The sequence below is a fragment of the Equus caballus genome, chromosome 20, assembly GCF_041296265.1.
Source record: "Equus caballus isolate H_3958 breed thoroughbred chromosome 20, TB-T2T, whole genome shotgun sequence".
Taxonomy (NCBI): domain Eukaryota; kingdom Metazoa; phylum Chordata; class Mammalia; order Perissodactyla; family Equidae; genus Equus; species Equus caballus.
The window spans coordinates 5199978-5213148 of NC_091703.1; the positions used below are offsets into that span (position 1 = coordinate 5199978).

Here is a 13171-nt window from a genome sequence, read left to right on the forward strand (position 1 = left end):
ATGGAAATAGATAATTTTAGTACTTTTGGTTTTTGACCTTCATATTATCTTCATTGGTGGTTGATCTGCTACCTTTACTGTATATTTGCCTTTACCAGTGATTTTTTCCCTCTGAGAATTTCCTTATTCCTATTTTTTTTCTTTTCCACTTGAAAACATTCCTTTAACATTTCTCGTAAGGCCAGTTTATTGGTGATAAATTCATTAAGTTTTTGCTTGTCTGGAAAACTCTTTATCTCTCCTTCCATCCTGAGTAGAGTATTCTTGGCTGTAGGTTTTTTCCTTTCAGCACTTTAAATATATCATGCCACTCCCTTCTAGCCTGTAAACATTCTGCTGAGAAGTCAGATGATAGCCTTATGGGGTTTTCTTTGTATGTAACTTGTTGCCTTTCTCTTGCAGCTTTTAGGATTCTCTCTTTAATTCTTGACATTTTAATTATAATGTGTCTCATAGTGGGCCTCTTTGGGTTTATCTTGTTTGGTGCTCTCTTTGCTTCCTGTACCTGGATGTCTGTTTCCTTCTTTAGGTTAGGAAAGTTTTCAGCTATTATTTCTTCAAATAGATTCTCTGCCCCTTTGTCTCTCTCTTCTCCTTCTGGGACACCTATAAATATGAACGTTAGTGTGCTTGATGTTGTCCCAGAGGTCCCTTAGGCTTTCTTCATTCTTATTAATTTTTTTTTCTGTTCTAGTGATTTCCTCTATTCTTCTGTCCAGCTTACTGATCTATTCTTCTGTGTCATTTACTCTGTTGTTTATTCCCTCTAGTGAATTTTTCATTTCCATTATTGTATTCTTCAGTTCTAATTGGTTCTTTTCTATATTTTCAAATTCTTTGTTGAACTTCTCACTGCGTTCATCCATTCTACTCCTAGTTTGTACTCTTTATCAGGTAGATTGTTTTTCTCTGTTTCATTTAGTTCTTTTTCTGAAGATTTGTCCTGTTGCCTTACTTGGAACATATTCCTTTGTCTCCTCATTTTTCCTCTTTCTCTATGCTTATTCCTGTTTATTAGGTAGATTGGTTACCTCTCCTGATCTTGGATATGTGGCCTTATGTAAGAGGTGCTTTCTGAGGCCCTGCAGTGTGCCTCCCTCTCATCACCAGTTCCAAATGTTCCCGGGGTCTCCCCTGTGTGGGCTACATGTGCCCCTCTGTTGTGGTGAGGTTGCTCTTGCTGCCAGTGCACAGGTAGGCTAGGCTTGTGCCCTGCCTGGCTGGTTGTAAGGCTCAGCTGCATGCAGCTGTTATGGTCCCTTTATTGACTTTATTGGGCAGAAGTAGCCCCAGCACAGCTGGCTACAAGGTCTAATAGCACACGCCTGCTGCTATTTTGCTGTTAAGTGAGTCAGGCCCCCAGTATGGCTGGTTGCTAGACTGAGGGGCTCATGATTGCTGTAGGCCTCTGGCCTTCAAGGCTGTTGGCAGCTCTCTCAGGAGCACAGCTGGGTGGGGCCGGCCCCAGGCACAGGAGCATGCAATTGTTTCAGGCTTTGGAAGGTGGGGCTGATCTATGTGGCTGTTTGAGAAGGCCAGCAGCTCAAGACTACTGTCACTGATAAGCACCACCGCCTGCGGGCCCACATACCCTGTCAACACAGTCCTGCCCCACACGCACACCCCACCCCACCAAGGAAGACCCACTCGCCCTGTTGCAGAGATCCCACACACCCTGCCTACATGAGCCCACAAGTTCCTCATGGGCTTGCTGGTGGGCAGGGCCAGTCACTAGGGAGGCTTGCCTGCCATGGCTGAGCTGGGTTAAATTAGTGAAAACCCCTGCACTAACAGGCCAGGGGAAGAACTCCTATGACATCTGCCAGCATCAGTGTCAGCATGCCTGTACTATGTCACAATAATGGCTCCCACCAGTGTCTTAGTCCCTGGGAAGGTAGGTTCAGCTACCTCTTGCCTCTCTGAGATGTGCTCAGAGCCAATCATGTGAGTCCCTTTTACTGAAGAGCTACACACCTTTCTTTCTTGAGATTTTGTGTTGGTTTCCAGAATGGGTGAATTTGTGCACGGGCCCTTTAAGAGCAGGCTTTTCTTTCTCTTATGTTTGATAGCTTTTCTGGGGTATTCACTGTTGATTTTAATAGCCAGCAAAGCCAAGTATTATGTCTAGGGTATCCTATATTGTAAATGTTAATTGCACCGAATTCAAAAGCTCTGTGGTGGATTTAAAAATAATGCCCCCAGTATGAATAATGTTTGTCTTTACTGATAATTAAGAAATATAAATAAAATGATACTGAGATATCATTTTTCATCAGGTTGGCAAAATTTTTGGATTTGATGGTGTCCATTTTTATGGAACATGTATTTTTAGTTCATAAACTAAAACTATATGTTTATGAAAAAATTTCTAAAGTTTCCTAAATTTCCTAAAATTGGCCTTAATTTCTACCTTGTGATCCCCTATTATTTTTGATGGAAACAACTTCAACTTAGTCAATGTAGGTTAATCTTTGTCAATTCAGGAGACCTTGAGTCAGTTCAGGATTTTCATCCTCCCCACTTCTCTCTGAGGTTGATTCTAAATTATACAAGGTGCACATGATGCCAGAGCAGGCAAGAGAGGGGTGTCCTGCATTCCCCCTTCACTGTCATCTATCCCTGCTCACACCTTTTCAGGTACCCGCATTCCCCTGTGTCTCCCATTATAAAGTCCATGCTGATATATCCTGTCTTGTCCCATCATAATGGTTAATTTTACGTGTCGACTTGACTGGACCATGGGGTGCCAAGATATTTGGTTAAAGATGATTTCTGAGTGTGTCTGTGAGGGTGATTCTGGGTGAGATTAACATTGGAATCAGTAGACTGAAGAAAGCAGATTGTTGTCCCAATGTGGGTTGGCATCATCCAATCTGTTGAAGGTGTGAATGGACAAAAAGATGGAGGAAGGGAGAATTCACTCTCTGTCTGACTGTTTGAGTTGACATCAATCTTCTTTTACCCCCAGACTGGGACTTACACCATCAACTCTTTGTGTTCTCAGGCCTTCAGATTCAGACTAGAGCTATGCCACCAGCTCTCCTGCAGCTCCAGCTTGCCAATGGCAGATCATGGAACTTCTCCGTCTCCACAATCGTGTGAGCCAATTCCTTATACTAAATCTCTTTATATATCTCCTATTGGTCCTGTTTCTCTGGAGAACCTGACTTATACACCCATTGTCTAGATAATGAGGACTCTGGTTCTCTGGGCCCTCTTTCAGCTACCTCTGTCCTTCCCAGTGAAATCGTGGAAAACTTTCTGAAGCTCTCTTGCAACGTTCTGGGGCCTGGTGAGTCTCCCAGGGGCTGCCTCCGGACCTCTCAGTCTGGACATGCATCTTACTGTTTCTCCTCTACTGCTGGCACACCAAACTGGTGGGAGGGGATGTGGTTGAGTTTGCCATTTTCTAGACTCCCAGATAGAAACTGGTGTTCCTATACCTGGCTTGAGAAAGTACCCAGGAAGTTATCAGCTAGCATGATTTTGGCTGTAAGCAACAGAAGATCCAACTGAAAGGGGTGTTAACAATAAAAAACATATCTCAGATCCAGCAATTCTACTTTTGTGTATTTCTGACTAAAACAAAACCACGAACTCAAAAAGATATCTGTACCCCCATGTTCGTTGCAGCATTATTTACAATAGCCAAGACATGGAAGCAACTTTAGTGCCCATCGATGGATGAATAGATAAAGAAAATTTGGTGTGTATATATATAGAGAGAATGTTCTTCAGCCATAAAAAAGAAGGAAATCTTGCCATTTGCAACAATAGGGATGGACCTTGAGGGCATTATCCTAACTGAAATGTCAGACAGAGAAAAGCAAATACTGTATGATTTCACTTACATGTGGAATCTAAAACAAAACAAAACCGAACTCATAGATACAGAGAACAGATTGGTGGTTGCTGGGGTGGGGGGTGGTAGAAATGGGTGAAGGTGGTCACAAGGTACAAACTTCCAATTATAAAATAAATAAGTCCTGGAGATGTAATGTACAGCATGGTGACTATAGTCAATAATAGTGTATTGTGTTTGAAAGTTGCAGAGAGAATAGATCTTAAAAGTTGTCATCACACAAAGAAATTTGTAACTATGTGGTGATAGATGTTAACTAGACTTCCTGTGCTGATCATTGCGCAATATGCACAAATATTGAATCAACATGTTGTATACCTGAAACTAATAAAATTTTATATGTCACTTATATCTCAGTAAAAACAAACAACAACTTATATAACAAAAATAGTAAAGTACAGTTCTCAAAGTGCAGTCTAGTGACCCCTGAGGGTCCCTGGAGCCCTTTCAGGGGATCTGTGTGATCAAAATCATCCATTCCAAGTGCAAGATGGACCAATGGATTTCAGTGTAATAGAGCAGGAGTCAGGAGTTATTTACAAAGAGTTTGTTACAGAAAAGGTCCTGTACATAAAGTTTTATTGGCGCATAGCCACACACATTTGTCCCTGTATTGTCTCTGCTGCTCATGTGCTGCACTGGCGTTGCTGAGTAGTTGTGACAGAAACTGCATGGCCCATAGAGGGGGAAATGTTTGCTATCAGACGCTTTATGGAAAAGTTTGCTGAGCTCTTTAATAGAGTATAAAACATTTGTGGAGCTAGTTCCAGATTCCACATTGCAAATAACCTTGAAGGAACTACCACTTGTTAAGTTTTTGATGTACTACCAGAGAAGAATATCCACAATTATCTGAACAGGAATAAAAATCCTCCTCCCTTTTCCCACTACATATCTGGGTAAGGCCAGGTTTTGTTACCGTTTTTCTACCAAAATGACATATTACAACAGATTGAATGTAAAAGCAGATATGAAAATTAAGTTCTCTTGTATTAAGCCAGGCATTAAAGAGATTTGCAAAAAAATAAAACAATGCCACTCATGTCACTGTTATTTTTGTTTTATAAAATATCATTTTTCATAAAAGTGTTATTTGTGTTAATATGTAATGGGTTTTAGATTTTATAATGGATTAACTATCCATTTAATTTAATGGATTAATAAATACATATTTTAAAATGTTCTCAATTTCAATTAATAATCTGGTAAATATTGTTAGGTATAACCCACATATACAAAAGCTTGTTGGGGTCCTCAATAATTTTTAAGAGTGCAAAGGGCCCCTGAGACCAAAATAAATCAGAACTGCTAGTTTAGAGCTAGGGCAGTGTCAGAGTTAGTTAACTACATCATCTCACTGATGTTATCACAGACCCAGGTGTTTTCTCTCTTTCTAGTCTGTTGGCCTGTCCAGTGAGGGATGGGCTTCTCTCATGGTGCCAAATGGTTGCTGCGGCAACAATTCCTGGCATCACATGTCTTCGGAGGCAGAAAAGGCACTATTTATTTTTGCCCAGCTATTTTTTAAAGGCATGGAAAACTTTCCCCAGAACCAATGTGCTATTTGTTTTTACCACATAATAACCAAAAAAAAAGCTTCATTAAAGAGTGTATGGGAAGTAATTGATACCAGACTAACCCTTCTGCCATAAACAACTGGAGCACTGGATAAAATGTATGAAACAACTGTTTTCAGCCCTTGGAAAATAGACATGCAGGGACTCTAACTTATGAAAGAAAGAGAAAACAAATGAGGTGAGCCCTACAATCACTTCTGCTTTCTGCCTGCAAGACTTTCTAAACTGCGTTACAGAGAGAAGGAACCCAAGCAGAGCACAGCAGTCTTGCTGAGCTGAGAAGGCAGAGACAGATGTTTGGAACAATGAGGGAGGCTGACTTTGCAAAGACAAGCAAAGAAATAGCTCCATAAATCTGCACGATACCCTTGAAGGTTTTGGCTGAGCTAGGTTGTGATGTTGTGAGGTACAGGTGAGATTCCACAAGGCCATGCAAAGAGCAAGTACCAGGGAAAAGAGCAACTACCGGGTAATTAAAGCTTGCACAGGCCTGGAGACGTTTGAGTTCTGACCAGCCACACGGAGATATCTCAGTGAATACCCAGAACATTCAGTAGAAATTCCAGAAAAGTCACACCTAAGGAATAAAGGCTACTGTAGATCCACCGAACAAAGATTAAAAACAAGCCTCAGAAGGACAACGCTGATCTACAAGTAAACTAACTACCTGGGAGAACAAAGCCCAACGCTCTTTAAAAGGAGATAACGAAATTCAAATGCTCAAAAATGAAACATTTGCAATGTCCTACATTCAAATAAAAGATACTAGAGATGTAAAGAAGAAAATGTGACCCATAATCAGGAAAAAAATCAAGGCAATATGAAAGAGACCCAGAAATGACAGACAAAAAAATGTAAGTCTCAGACAAGGATTTTAAAACAGCTGTTATAAATATGTTAAAAGATTTAAAGGAAAACATGAACACAGTGAGGAGACAAATGGTAGGTATCAAAATAATGGATTTATGGTATGTGCATGATATTTCAATTAAAAAAATAAGATGAAATTTTAGAACTGAAAATACAATATCTGAAATGAAAATTTTACTGAATGAGCTTAATAGACGACTGGACAATGAATAAAAAGCAGTGAATTTGAAGACGGGCAATAGAAGCTATCAAATTGAAGCACAGAAAGAAGAGGATTTAAATACGAATACAGCCTCGGTTCCCTGTGAGACAATATCAAACACACATATTATTAGAATTCCAGAGGAGAAGAGGAGAGGAGTGGGGGCAGAACAATTTTTACAATATAATGGCTAACATTTTTTCCAGCTTTGATGAGAAATACCAATTTATATATCCAAAAATCTCAACAAAGTCTAGCAAGATAAACACAAAGAAAACTACAGCAAGGCGTAACATAATCAAATTGATGAAAATCAGTGGTAAAGAAAATCTTCAAAGAAGCTAGAGAAGACATGTTTCGTATGGGGAAAGACACGAATGTCTGCTGACTTCCCATCGTAGACAGTGCGAACCAGGAGACATGGAATATGTAGAGAAGTTGCTGAAATAAAGTCAGTCTAGAATTCTATATCCAGTAAAAACATTCTTCAAAAATGAAAGTGAAATGAAGACATTTACAGATAAACAAAACTGAATGTATCACAGTAGACCTGCATTACAAGATAATGTTAAAGAAATTGTGATATTCTGATTTATAGCAAGAAATATATATTTGGTCTCTGTCCCCTTTCTGGCACAGAGATCTTAAAACTCTTGGAATTTCCTAAGTGATGAGAGTGATAAATGTGTCCTCTTTTGTCAATGAGGTGACTTTTGGACCACACCTGAGGATGAAGGCTGGTTGCCAGGAGAAGCAGCCATGTGAATAGAGGGTTGGAACTTTCACTTCCACCTCCCTGAGCCCCAGGGAGGGGAGGGGAGCTGAAGGTTGAATCAATTGCCAATGGCTGATGATTTAATCAATCACGCGTATGTAATAAAACCTCCATGAAAGCGCAAAAGGACAAGGTTTGGAGAGCATCCAGGTTGGTGACCACGTGGAGATTTGGGGATAGTATTTCTCCTGGAGAGGGCGTGGAAACTCCACGTCCTTTCCCCATACCTTGCCCTATGCATCTCTTCCATCTGGCTGTTCCTGAGTTACAGCCTTTTACAATAAACTAGCAATCTAGTGAGTAAATTGTTTCTCTGGGTTCTGTGAGTGGCTCTAGCAAGTTAATCAAACCCAAGGAGGGGTTGTGGGAACCTCCAATCCATAGCCAGAAGCACAGGTGCCAACCTGGACCTGCCATTGGCATCTTTAGTGGAGAAGGGAGGCAGACAGTGCTAGATAGAGATAGACAGATGCTGTCTCCGGGTAGACAGTGTCAGAATTGAGCTGAATTGTAGGACACTGACCTGGTGTTGGAGAGTTGCTTGGTAGTGGTGTGGGAGACATCCCTCCCCAGCACACACACACACACACACACACACACACACAGTGGAATTGGCGACCAGAATCATTAGGAATTCTTTAGGCTAAATGAAAATGAAACCAGAGTGAAACTCAGGTATACACAAAAGAAGGAAGAACAGTGAAAATGGTAAGTCTGTGGGTAAACTTAAAAGAGAGTGTGAGGAGAGAAGGGAGGTAAAAAAGATATCCGCATGCACACACAAACACCCCCCAAATAAGATCTAGGTCAAATTTTAAGAACCTAGCAGCCACCTCACCAACTCCAGATTTTCCCAAGTCGGGTACTGGTGGCACGAACACAGCTTCTAAGGCTGGCGTTGAGGTTGACACACTGGATGCCAGCTACTACGGAAGACACAGTCGTCGTGGTTAGTGGGAACTGGAGACGCCAGCTAACTTGTGGTCCATGTAAAGCACTCTCTTTTCCACAGCCTTCCTGACGGTGGCTTGACCTTAACTCTGGCCTGCAAACCCATGACAGCCCCGCTCCATAATTTCAACCCTAGCCTAGAGGCTTTTTTGTTTGTTTGTTCGGTGATACACGGAGGAAGGAGAGGCAAAGGACCAGCCAGGCTTCCCATCCTGCCAGTGTCGAGGCCCTATGGAGATTGTGACATTGTGTCCAGCTCCTTCCATAACCTCTGCGAGGTGTGCTTTACTGAGTTTCGCCTTTTCCCTTCACTTGGCCGCCATGGGAGTCTTCAGAAAATGAGTAATGCGAATGATACATAAACTAGAATGTGCTAGCCAAGCGCTGCCACCCAAGATAGCTCATTTATGAGCTAGAAAGCTGAGTGAACTGGGTGAGCTCTCTGATTCGTTTCCAGCCCCTTGGATCTGTCCTGCCAGCATCACCAGATTATCCACCGCAAGCTGTCACGCTAACACCACGTTACCATCCTGTTCAAAATCAGAACTCTCTTCCAATTTACCATTGCTCTTACCCCGCGGCCAGGACTGCCAGAACGTTTGCAATGAGGGCCCAGAGTTGGGGGAACATGGGAAAGAGCCAAGGATCAGAATAGCCGATGGCTCAGTGGGTGAAACAAACGTCAGGTATTCTTGGAGATGCTGAAGGACTGATGTCATTTCCACTGGAATTAAAAAATGTTTTTATTTCAGGCATTTGAATTACAAAAGCCATGCAATGCCAAAATATCAGAAGTGGATTTAATAGTGTCTCTTTCCCCCTCCACTCCAACACCGCAACATACAAACCCCTTTGTCGTCATGACCCTGAAAAGACGCTTTCGTGGAGATTTACAAGTTCGCCCTGCAAAGCTGACGGCCTCAAACCATTATGTTACATTTTTGCTGATTCTCTTTCATAAGACAGAAGAATGTCTTGGGACTGGTGCCTTCCAGTCAGGCGGTGGGCCACGGCCCGGGCCCGCCCTGGCCCCGCACCGGCTCCCCGCGTGTCCCTTGGCGGCCGCCCGGGCGGGGTCTGCGCCGCTGGCTTCGCGGAGGAGGTGGCGCGCTGAGCTGGCTCGTCTGGGCCGGGACGCTCACCTCGTGCCGCCGGTGACAGCCACCGCCGCCTTCCCCCCGCCTCTTCCTCCTCTGCTGCCAGCCGCCCTGCTGCACCCGCCTGCGAGTTTTTATGAGTCAGCTACCCAGGAAAAATGATTTTTACCCACATGAGCCACTTTTTGAGGTCCTGCCTCAGAGACAGGCGAATCCGTGCCTGAGGCTCAAGCCTGGTGCCCATCTCTGCAGTCTGTGGCTATTTCGGCTCCAAAGCATGCTCCAGCTGTCACCAGGCACATCACTCAGCCGGGAGCATGAGACTCTAGGCTGGGACTGGCATGTGAGCAGGGCTGGACACAATCAGGTAGTGTGGACCGTGCAGCTCCGGACCGCAACTTCCTCTCCCCAGAATTTGAAATCCTAATAGAAACAGAAGGTGAGATTATGCCTGAAGTTTTGGAAAAGGAAGATGACTCAGAGACTCCCGGGCACACAGGAGAAGCGCCTGAAGAAGAATTGGGTTCCAGAGCAAAACATGAGTCCAGGGAAGAGAAAACTTTCCGGAAGTTTAAAACTAAAATAGTCCTTGAACCAGAACAGAGTCTCAGACATGGCAGAGGGATTGCTGCCATCTGGATTTCTGGAGAAAATATTCCTGAAGAACAGGAGATTCCAGACTGCCCCTGTGGTGCCCAGAGGACATTTGAATTCCAGGTCATGTCTCAGCTGCTCAGCTGCGCACAGGCTGGCAGACTGGGCGGGAGCATCGTCCTGGGCAGCCAGGCTGGCTTCGCCTGTGCAGAAAACTGCAGACTGGGCACCAGCTACACAGAGGACTCTGTGTGGAAGCAAGAGGTAACGATACACCTTCAAGACAACATCACAAAGCCTTAAAAATGCTGATAATCTTTTTAACCTTGCAATTTCACATCTAGACCTTTGTCGTAAGGAGATAATTATACCAGAGACAGAGGTACGAAGATGTGGTTTACAAGGTCTAAATATTAGTGAAACAAAATGTCCAGTGACAAGGAATTAAAGAAATTTTGTACATCCATACAGCAGAAGGCTACGCAGTCTTAACGATACAGACCTATATAGACGCCAAGATATAAATCTAAATTGACCCCAAGGTACCATTATACATGGTATTCATTGTATGATCATATTTCTGTAAAAATATGCATGTGTATGTGCACAGAAATAAATCTGGAAAGATACACGCTAGGTGTGAACTGCTTACCTGGGAATGGTTGGACGAGGTGAAATGATCGTTTTACTTATATATATTTCTTTCTACAATAAAAATGGGTTATGTGCCTAATTAAGTTAAAAAAAAGTCTTTATTTTGTGTTGTTGTTGGTTTGTGTGTGCATGTGTGGTTTTTGAATGGGGGTTGTGATTTCAAGAGAGGAGCAAGAAAATAAAATATTTTCCAAAACCCCTTTCTCATAAAAAGAAAGAATGGATTTTTAACAATTCAATGACATAAGAGTGAAATGGTTACAAAAGCTGCCAATGAGGAAAGATTAGAGATTTCAAACATTAGGCGAAGTAAGATAGGACTAGTTTTAGAAGCTGCAAAGCGTTTGGATTCCCTTTTCATCTCATTACACCTGGAGCTGGGAGCTTTCCAGGGTGGGAGCACACCTAGAATTCCCAGTCGCTCTATTTCTAAGTGTAACATGGTCATGGTAGACTTGGGTACGTGTCCCCCGTCCTCCGTGCCCTGCCTGCTCCGTATTCTCCTCAGCCTGTCCCGTCCTGCAGGGGTTCACGGATTCGGTCCTGACAGCTGGGCTGTAAAATGTTACATACCACGGATGACGCACATTCACCGGGAACTCTTTTCATTCCTCAGCAGTCTCCAACCCAGCCCTTTGCCAGCTGCTGGGAGGCCGAAGCTAATGAGTCAGAAGCAGGTCAGAGTCCCTGGGCATCTCAGATGGGAGAACCTGCAGGCAGGAGTTCAACCAGGTGGTGTGGTAGTTAAAAGTCAGTTCAGCAAAACTACGTTGATGGAGAAACGACTGAGACATTTCTCTACACTTGAGAAACTTACGGTGGAGAGAGAACCAGAATTTCAATATAAAATGATCAGAACCAAAGGGGTGTAGGAGGCCCACCTGGGTGTTCAGAGAAGGCTTGTGAGAGGAGTGGTGGTGAGCTGCATCCTGAAGGGGGCAAGCGGGTTATGACTGACCAGTGACCACGTGGGACGAGTGTTTGTAGGGGGAGGGCGCTCGGGGAAGGAGCCCAGGCTCATCGGCTCTGAGCAGGCGCTTGTGGGACAGGCTTCTAGTACCATAGGGTATGAGGCTGAGTGAGCTGTCAGCGAGGGCATAGGCCTGCTTTCAGCTAGTTCTAGAAATGCCATATTAGGGCACTGGCACTTTTTAATGTGAGGAGACAAGAGAATTGTAAGAGGAGAAGTAACAGGGTCAGGTTTTCATTCCCCATCATTCAACTGCACTTCAAAGCGTGGTGGGGATTTTTCTTCCTTGTGCAGTGTCTCTTAGATGGCAGGTGCTCAGTAACCGGAATGAATGGTCAGTGAAGGAAGGAAGAAATCCTTTCTAATAGGCTCAGTGGGTTCGCAGCAAAGAATGTGGATGATGAAACTGTCCAGACAGGTGGGAGTGGGGGCGTGTGATGCAGACACCACGGGCCCTTCTGGGGCTTTGTTGTATTTTGTTTTAATTTGCTAATGTTGCAAGGGAAAGATTAACTCTGGGATCTCCAGAGCTGGGATGCCTAGCACTCTGCCGACAACATTCTAGAGCCCTATTCCCCACAGGACGCTCCAGCAGCAGCAGCCCCTGGGAGCCTGTTGGAATATAGACTTTCCAGCCCCACCCCAGCCCATCTGGTCAGGATCTGCATTTTAACAAAATGCCAGCTGAGGAGCAGGCTGTTTCCAGTGAAGGAGCTCTCGCCGAGTGATGAGTCATCGGGAGAGCTGGGACCAGTGAGAAGAGCTGGGAGGCCTGAGATGCCCACACTGCCCCAGGTCTCCTCTGCCTGAGGCTACATGTCAGGCTACACAACAGAAATGGATGGTTTCCCCCCAGTCAGCAATCTCATAGGGTTCAACCTCATACTTTCAGAGTACCCACAGCAAGACTCCTGTGTCCATGACCCCCTCCCCCGCCCCACCCCACTCAGTTACCATGTGGTGTCACCATCTTCCTGCTCTCCAACCTGGGTTCCAGCTATGCCTCCTGGGAGGGGCTATGTTTAAGAAGCAACAATTCTCCTGCACTGCCTCTAACATTATCAACAATGATGACGACAGCCGCTGATAGTATCTAGCAGCACTCTGTACCATGCTCTGTTCCAGGTGCTGCGTTTGAATTGAACCTTATGGAGCAGGCATAATGATCATTCTTATTTTATAGATGCAGAGATGAAAGCCCAGAGAGGTCAAGTAACTTGCCTGAGTCACATGGCTTATAAGTGGAATGAAGCCTGCTTATCATTTGGGCCCTGGTGGCAGAGTGCCTTGATGTTCTGAGTAACTGACAGAACAGGTAGCAAAAGACTTCTTTCCTCTTATGGCTGGACGTATAAGCTAGAAGCTAGAGAAACCACTCAGAAGGAACTAGAGACCTAGTGAATGGTTTAAATATGAATAAGGAAACTAGGATGTGAGAAGAATCTGGTTGTCAAGCCACTGGGAGGCCGGTGTGTTCCCAGGAACGGAGGTGCTCCTGGTGAGTCCCCATAATCTCTAGCATAATCAGGCCCAGACTCCAGCCCGTTTGGGACAAAGGGAGGGACCTCCTTAAAAGCTGCAACTCTCAGGGATGATGAGCTGTGTGAGGGGAAGCTGCA

The 13171-nt window shown here is 44.1% G+C and overlaps 1 long non-coding RNA gene and 1 pseudogene across 1 annotated transcript in view; both read left to right on the forward strand.

The window, feature by feature from the left end:
- Nucleotides 1–1877: 1877 nt before the first annotated feature.
- Nucleotides 1878–13171, forward strand: part of LOC106782315 (uncharacterized) — a 29326-nt gene continuing 18032 nt past the window's right edge. Inside the window, exons 1-2 of the long non-coding RNA XR_011429443.1 lie at nucleotides 1878–1944; nucleotides 3005–3096. This is a non-coding gene — a long non-coding RNA (uncharacterized lncRNA). The remainder of the gene's footprint in view (nucleotides 1945–3004; nucleotides 3097–13171) is intronic.
- LOC100630179 (programmed cell death protein 2 pseudogene) lies at nucleotides 9098–10555 on the forward strand (annotated as a pseudogene).